Source organism: Vigna radiata, unplaced genomic scaffold (genome assembly GCF_000741045.1).
Source record: "Vigna radiata var. radiata cultivar VC1973A unplaced genomic scaffold, Vradiata_ver6 scaffold_542, whole genome shotgun sequence".
NCBI classification, from domain to species: Eukaryota; Viridiplantae; Streptophyta; class Magnoliopsida; order Fabales; family Fabaceae; genus Vigna; species Vigna radiata.
In genome coordinates this window covers 1-9,341 of record NW_014542737.1, presented here as the reverse complement: position 1 = coordinate 9,341, position 9,341 = coordinate 1, and the positions used below count along the sequence as shown (strand labels likewise).

Below are 9,341 nucleotides of genomic sequence, written 5' to 3'. Positions count from 1 at the left end.
TTTACAAAATTAAAATTATACAATATTCTATATAAAATTATCAATTCAATCATACAATCAATTCAATCATACAATTAATTTTATACCTATATAGTTTTATACCTATATAATTTTATTTCCAACAAAGTTAAAATCCTTCTTAAAATTATATAGGCCTCGGTCAAAATGGTTCTTCTAATTTGGTTTGTAACTCTACAAATTATGTATTTGATGGTNTGTACTAAAATTAACAAATTTTTGTATTTTACATTGTAATACAAAATATTCTAACAAAAATCCAACTATCATAATCACTAACCAAATTACAACAGAATTTTCCAAATTCAAATTAATACAACCATAAAATCCAAAGGTTATATCAAGCAAAATCAAAAATTTTACTCAATCACTACTAAACATTTGATGTTGAAAACAAACTCATATATCAAAAACAATAATTAAATACAATAGTTTGATTAACTTACCAGGATGGACAACACAGTAGAGGCGATGGCAGCAACAGGCAGGGATGACCACGTAGGACTTGCGGCGGCGACGCTGGTGGAGGAACGATGGCAGCGAGGTTGAGGCGTGTAGTTGCAGGCGCGATGGAGGCAAAGACGAAGGAGGCACCACGGCGGAAGGCGCAACGACGAGTTGCAGTTGCTGGCGTTTTCGCCTGGAGGCAAAGACGAAGGAGGCGCGCAGTGGCAGTTGTTGGCGTTTTCGCGTCGAGGCAGAGGCAGAGGGAAATTTTCAGAATGCGTGGAGAAGATGAAACTGTTCAGTTTTTTTTTTAACCTTTAGAAAAGAATCTGCCGCGGTTCTACACTTAACCGCGGCATAAAGGGGGCATACGCCGCGGTTCTCCACATAACCGCGGCGTATTCAATTTAAAAAAATAATCCAGAATGGCAATTTTGAAATTCTTTTTAACTTATATGCCGCGGTTGGGCTCCGAACCGCGGCATATACCCTGAAAATTTTAAAATTTACTGAGACAAGGGAATAGGCCGCGGTTCTCTGGCCACCCGCGACCTATTCCCCAACGTTCAGAATCCCCTCAACTGCCTTCCCAACTGCTTTTTGGGAATGTCAGCAGGTGGCAGGGGGATTACGCCACGGTTCTCTGACCAACCGCGGCGTAATCCCCCTGCAACCTGCTGACATTCCCCATTAGTCAGCCCCTGTATTAAATGAACAGGAGAATACGCCGCGGTTGGTCATAGAACCGCTGCCTATTCTCCTGTCCATTTAATACAGGGGCTGACTGATGGGGAATGTCAGCAGGTGGCAGGGGGAATAGGCCACGGTTGGTCAGACAACCGCGGCGTAATCCCCCTGCCACCTGCTGACAATCTCAATCAGTCAGCCCCTGCATTAAATGGACAGGGGAATAGGCAGCGGTTGGTCAGAGAACCGCTGCTTATTCCCTTGTCCATTTAATACAGGGGCACGTGGCAGGGGGAATAGGCCGCGGTTGGCCCGAGAACCGCGGCCTATTCCCTTGTCATTAAATTTTTTTTCTGACGTGGCGTCAAAGGGGTTTGTTGACTGGGGTATATGCCGCGGTTAAGTGGGGAACCGCGGCATATAAGTTCAAGTTATTTACGAACGTGCCACCGCGCAGCATTATGCTGTGGTTTCTGGTGAACCGTGGCATAATGTGCGCTGTCTAAACCCTTTTTTTTACTAGTGATCTAGGCAGTGACAAGTTAGCACCATACTTTGATGGCATGACGAAAGACATTCTCCACTTGTCTTGATCTTCAATCTAAGATAATACAATGATAAGTTAGAACATCATAAATTACAAATATATATTGAAAAGAAACTCCTAATCGAATAGCTGTATTGATTATTAAATACAAAACTTCCAGAAAATAATATCACAAAATCTACACACTTAAGTGCAAAGTGACATTAGTACATATGCTATATCATAAAATAGAAACAAAAGGGGAAAAATAACGAAAGATGAACCTGTTAAAATAATAGTGTCATGTTATAACGCCATCTAATCGGGATAGATATAGATAATTCATAAGATGGAAAATAGTATCAATTTATCCAATATCACATACTTAAACTTTACATATTAATTATTTACATATTAATTAGACAATGTGCAAAGTGACACTAGAACATTGGCTATATCGGAAAAACAACGAAAGAGGAACCTATGACCTAAATGGTTAAAATAACAGTGTTATGTTATAACACCATATAATTGGGATAGATATAGGTAATTCATAAGATAGAAAATAGTATCAATGTATCCAATCTCACATACTTAAACTATACTTATTAATTAGACCATGTGTTAAAGAACATAAGAATTTGGTAGAATTTTCAGGTGAAACCTTTAACTATGTATTTGGATAAAGTTAAGAAAAATCAGCTTGAAAAAATATGCTAGGGTAGTTCAGACATTACAGAATCATTATGAAAGATTTATTTCAAATGAACTTGAATTACATAAACATGGATTTTAAAGGTATGTTTCTAGAGTTATGTTTGCTGAAACGGATATAATTATGCTAAACTTGTTGGGCAATGCATATAAAAATAAATAAGATAAAGATTGAAAATGAGATATTTCACGAAATCCATAAAATAAGTTCAACATATATATTCAAATTATCATACCAGTTTTTAACTTATAATTAACACCTCTAAAAGGTGTAATACATACCACACTAAATCATGTTTTATTTACCTAATTCTGCACTATCAAAACCGGTGAAATACATCATAACTCTTATCTTGATTAAAATAAAATAGTGACATTTGTTTCTAAACTAAATAATTTCATGCATTATATTTCACATCACATATCAAAACTTAAGCATAGAAGGATGCAACATATAGTATAATACCCTAAACTCTTTAATGACCACCAATTTAAGCACTCGAACTCCCACTTTTTTTTTCACATATAAATTCTAGACAACATTTTCACCAAATAGATTCTTGTACTAATTTTCCATGATTCAGACTTGTTAACATTACAACTCTAGACAATAATAGTATATACTAATCCCTATGGGTGCTCACAAATTTATAACACTAAAAGAGTTCAGTAATTACATCTAATATACCTTAGAATCATAGAAATTCATGCAATCATGTCTTGAAACACTACACCAATGTTATTTGTTACAATAATGTGTATATCTAGTCCAACCAGAAAAATATAACAACACACCATATTTTCCAGGCCATCTAGGAATAACATCTTATCCCACTTATTCTTGTCAGAATAAAAACATCCAATTATTATTAGTAAACTCACACCTTCTAGACCCACAAATCAATTCCAATTTAAATATATTATAACCCAACATAACATATAAAAATTTCCAGCTTATCATCATGTCCACTATAAATAGCCAAATAAGATTGCTCATAGTTTTAAAATACTAATAAATTAATAAACACCACTGCTGCACCTTAGAAACAATTAAGCTCACACAGTCACGGTATAAACATCACAAAACCACTACACTAATATATATTTACCAATAAGAAAATCTCCATTCCCCTTTCCAGAAAAAATGATACTCAATATTTATTCCTAATTCGCATAACACACAAAGGAAACATGTATTCAGAGAAAATATAGGTTGCAACATATTCAAACAACCAATTAAAACCCAAATAGTGAAAACTCTTCGAATACCTCAGTTCTCACCTTCCGCGCCCGCTGCTCATGGTTTTCCTCTGTCTCGTGTCCTCTTCTCCTTCTTTCCCAAAACGTGTTGCTGCTCCTCTCTCTTGCTCTCGCACCAAAGAACCTCCCATTCGTCTAGGTTTTAGGGTTTCACCCTTTCTCCATTACTCACCTTGAAATCTCGCCTCTCCTCTTAAATTATCTCTTTCGTTACTTCGTTTGAGCCTCAGATTCTCTTCTTCCCCTAGCCGCACCAAGAATCCCTCTTTCTCTTAGGGTTTTCGAAAAGAAGAAAAAAGAGAAGGGAGAAGAGAGAAAACGAGAAAAAAGAAAGGAAGAATGAGCTTTGGAAATTTTTGACCTTGTCTACTTCTCATGGCCTATGGATTTGGCATTGAATGCTTCTCTTCCTCTCTCTCTCGTGCTCACGCCGCTGTTTCTTCCATTTGGCTAACCTTAGTTTTTTTTTTTTGGTTTTGGACAAAAAGAAAAAGAGAACAAAGAATGAAGGGAGAAGAAGAGAAGAATTGAACTAACCTTTGAATTAACCTTCTAAAACCAAAACCAGTGTTTTAAGCTCATACGAACAGTAACGCCATATGCAAAGGTACACGAAGGAAAGAAATACGTTTTCAGAGTTAACTGAATAAAGGAAATAGGCCGATTTCTTTTTTAATTTTAACAATAAATAGATACCTTTAAATAATAACTGTTTATTAGTTTATTTTTAATTTTTAATTAAATATAATAATATAAATAAATATAGATAGTATTATTTTGAAAAACGTTATGAATGGAAAAAGGGAGAAAATTTTGGTTCAAAAAACTAGAAGGAGAAACATAAAAGAAGATGTATCTGAAAATTTCTTTTTAAAATCTTTTAAAACACTTAATAGATAGCGTTTTTTTAAAAAAGCGTTGTCTATTGATCTATTTTAATTTATAAATAAAAATAATAATATTAATTATCTATAGATAACACTTTTTCAAAAAAACGTTATCTATTGGCGTACGTTTAGATAGCGCTTTTTAAAATAAGCGCTATTTATTGTTTTGAACATTTATAGATAACGCTTATTTAAAAAAGCGCTATTTATTGAGCGTTATCTATTGTCAATTTTGTAGTAGTGAAAGAAGATTTAAGAAGTTATAATATACAAAATGATTTTAATTTTCCATAATATACAAAAATCATATCTATATTTATTACCTTGAACAAAAATTATATATATTAATCTTTTACTTATCTTTAAATAAATAAGAAAGAATAGTTGTTTATTAAAAAGAACGCTTTCTTATTTATTTATTTTGATAGAGTATATGAAGTTATCTTTCTGTACACAACTGTTCAACATGATGAATGAAAGAATGTAGAAATGTTTACTTACTAAAAAAAAATGATTATATATTTTTGCATCCCTCACAATAGGAAATAGAATAGAGATTGAGAACATGGATATACATAAAATAGATCAATATTTTTAGAAAAAGTTTTTCACTGAAACTGGTATAACATTTTGTACAAGAATNTGAAGAATATTTACAGTCTCAATGAATGCAAAACAAATAAATGTACATAACCTATAAAAATGTACATAACCTAGATCCATGTACTTTAAAGATAGTTTTTCATAATCATAAATATAAATTAAGAGTTTCAGATATTTTATAAATTTGTTAAATTGATAGAAAGATGATAAGTATTACTTATCTAAGTAGTGCTAACTAAGTTTCATTTGAACATGTAAATTCTATAATAAATTAACATCAACCCATTAATATAGGATCTCTGAACTAAGTATTTGTCTTTGATCTTAATCATAAATAATTCACCTCGGCTGCTTTTCTGACATAAGAACATTCTTAAAATTGGTTCAAGTAGTTCTTACATAATATCAAACAACATTCATTATTTTCATTATTTACTATTAACAATGACAGGAAAATACCCTTTTGATTAAATTCTTAGGCAATAGTTTCATTATTTAATTATTCCTTTTAATAACAGACAAATATACTATATACAATTATAACATTTACAACTACATAAAATAAACTCATTTATACAAATATATATTATCTTTCAAATATACTATTATTGAATATAAAAACAAAAAAAAAGTAAAAATAAATTCCCGACAAGGGGTTTTCTATATATTTTCATGGATGAAAATTCATATAAGAAAACCAAAAAACAAGTAGGCTGCTGCTTTGGAAAGATCATATAACAATAGCTGACTTTACCTACAGTTTAGGTATCGCAATACTCATTTTCTTATATCAAATTTCTCATCAGATGCAGTAACAAAATTTGTCTGTAATACTATACCATATTATTTAATTATTATTAGTAGAATTTATGGATAATTAGATATCATACAACCAACATTAAATTTTTGTTTCCAATTTCATTTAACTAATTTAATTCATTATTTCTGTGATTGTATTGCATGCTCTAAAACCTAGGTAGATCTCAGCACCATTTATCTGTTACAGTAGTTTTTATGTATTAACATGATGATATTGTAATGTTTTTGCTGTGAAGGATGAAATAGTTTATTTGATTGGCAACAGCCATTGATTTTTTATGCATCCATTTGTTGGATCTCTTCTTATCTGCTTGCAAACTCATATAGTTCAGAGATCTAATAATACAAAATATAATTTCTGAAAAATATCTTTCTCCAACAGTTTATAAGATCAACTATACAAAATATACAAGTTTTTCAAGTAAAAAATTAAGGTTTTATATGTTTATAAATTTAACCGCATGTCATTCTTTTAATTACTTTGAAAGAAAAAAAAAAACAGCATAATAAATTAAGGTTGCATGTGTTTATAAAATATGAAAAGCTATGGAAACTTACCCATTCAAAAGCTTCGGCACCAAAGAAAGAAAGGAAAGACATCTCCAACTATCGGGGCAGCAGAGAAAGAAAAGAAAGACCAAATAAAGCTTGTGAGTTGCAGGGTTTTATGTTAACTTTATATAGAGGAATATGAGGATCCCACTGTTTTAATTATGTGGTTATAAAAGTTCTATCATCATTTACCTATTTTTATTAAATAGTACTATAGTAAATCAATTTCTTAAAACATGAAAATAGATATAAAATTATAATTTTATATCTTTTTAAATAATTATTGGTATTATATCTAGCTTAATAAAGTCACATCAAGCTTTACTAACAAAAAGCTTACGTACTTTCAAACTTTCAATATATAACTTAGAATGATTAATAAGATCATCATAATCTTCACAATCTCATAGTGTAAATAAAAATATACGCTTAATATCACAATATAAGATTGTGAAGATGACTAATGATCTTATTATCAGGATAATAACTCTTCTTTTAAATATGTCATTTTTATTTTGCAATTAGGAAAGAAGAGATCCTAGATATGTATGCAAAGATGTTATTTCAATGCCTAAAAAATCAAGGGATGTTGATGCTAATCAAATGAACGATTTCATCTTTCACAGCAAAAACATTACACTGTCATCAGGTTAGTAAGTAATTGAAAATTTTGATCTTGCATGTGTTGAAAAATTTAATTTGAAAGACGAGTACTATGATACCTTATAATTGTAGGCAATGGGATACTGTTGAAAAAGATTATTGGTTTCAGGTTACATTTTTTATTTTACTGTTAACAATAGGTTATAGTAATATTTAACAGCTGTAAATAATATGAATTTAAAGAAAATTATCTTATATTGTGATGTGATAGATGTATTGGGAGTTCTTCTTTTGTTATTTCAAATGTAATGCAGAAATACAAAGATTTAACAAGTTTCAATCTAGAAGAAGGAAAAGTTTTCTCTAATAAAAAAAGAGAAGACTTTAGGGAAAGAATCTTTTACGGTATGAAAGCAGCTCTATCAGATAATCAAAGATATCATGATGAGGGAGAAGAATTGCTTTAAATACACTTATGACATTTACTTTCTTTTCTTTGTATCAAAGAAGCTACTGAATTATCTTAAAGAGTAGAGTAATTATTATTTTTGTTATTCTTTTAAGCTTTTTTTTTAAATTTGTTGCACGAGGTTTTTGGATGTCTATTTATCTTTAATGTATATTGAATACGGATATTTGTTTCATTAAGATCTTTAGAATACTATGAAATCTTTAATTTAAAATTTTATATGTTGATATTNTATTTTATATGAAAATAGGTCACTAAAAATAAAAAAACTCTTTATGTTAGTGCTCCTTACTAAGTAAGGTGATTAATGTTTTAATAAAAATATATTTATTGTAATGTTTGATTTCCTATTACTAATTTTACAAGATTTATGAAACATACTACGTCATTTATAAACCCACTTAAGACATCCTTTTCCCAAATCTCAATAATATATGATTTCATAAAAAAAATATATTTTTCTTTAGAGAATCTATAAAAAGATTACCATGAGTTAATGAAATGGTTACAATTTTACTTACAAATGTTATAATATAATAATAATAATAATATCAACAATTTAATACAGCTAACTTATAGTATGAAAATTACAAAAGATAACCGATATTAACTACTTTGTCTAGAACGTTAATACAAAATGTGTGTAGGATTCATTATATCTCAAAATAGGACACTAACTTTTCACAAATAGTCAATTATTAAAAAATAATCAACTTCAACGCCCAAATATTTTGTGCAGAACAATCCTTAAAGAGATTATTTATGAAAATAGTATCTGACCATCACATCACAAAATCCACTTTTAACTAAGTCTTTGTCCATTTCATTTACCATTACCTAGAAAAAAACATATCCAGTATATTTTTAATTATTTCTATTTTTTCAAATACTATTGCATAATTAATATACTTAAATATAAACATGTCAATCATATCCTATGTTAAAAGATATATATATACATATATATATATATATATATATATATATATATATATATATATATATATATATATATATATATATATATATATATAAAAAGTTAATTTTTAACTTTTTTTATCAGTGATAATTATATATATTTGATTAGTGGAAGAAGTTAAAATTAACATCTCTCTAACTCCTTTTCAATCTTTTTACACTACAAGAAAAAAAGTCATTATCTACAGCTCAAATCCGTATATAAACCCAAAATCCGTATATAACTGTTGGTTATATACGGCTTATATACGGACAAAAATCCGTATATAAAACCCTCGTAAGTAAATTTATATACAGAAATATTCGTATATAAGTTATATACAGAAATATCCGTATATAACTTATATACGGAAATATCCGTATATAGGTTATATACGGTTATATCCGTATATAACTTATATAACCTATATACGGATATTTCCGTATATAAGATATATATACAGCACCAGAGTTTTGTTGTGCATATACGTTTTCCCAGCTAGTTTGAGCAAGAAATATTCACAGTTCATATATGATTTAACACTCAGAATCAGACCAGACCTGGATATTTATCATTCACAATCTGATATTTATCATTCACAATCAGACCTGGATATTCAACATTCATAATCAGACCTAGATACTCAACATTCACAATCAGACCTGCATGCTCAACATTCACAATCAGATCTGGACATACAAATAAGTTTTTGCCATTCATAATATTGTTTACATCAATATAATTGCAACATTAAACATGAATTAAAACACCAGTTTAAGTTCATCAAGTGGTTCTAGC

The 9,341-nt window shown here is 29.8% G+C and overlaps 1 long non-coding RNA gene across 2 annotated transcripts; it reads right to left on the bottom strand.

Annotated features, from left to right (window-relative positions):
* Positions 1-1,680: 1,680 nt before the first annotated feature.
* On the bottom strand, positions 1,681-4,261 carry LOC111240955. 2 transcript variants are annotated; one of them, XR_002666623.1, is made up of 3 exons: positions 4,190-4,261; positions 3,674-4,085; positions 1,681-1,753 (listed from the first exon to the last, which is right to left on the bottom strand). It is a non-coding gene; the product is annotated as an uncharacterized LOC111240955 (long non-coding RNA). The 2 variants fall into 2 exon arrangements; XR_002666622.1 differs by having other exon boundaries at positions 3,674-3,896; positions 4,014-4,258.
* Between the last annotated feature and the right edge of the window lie 5,080 nt (positions 4,262-9,341).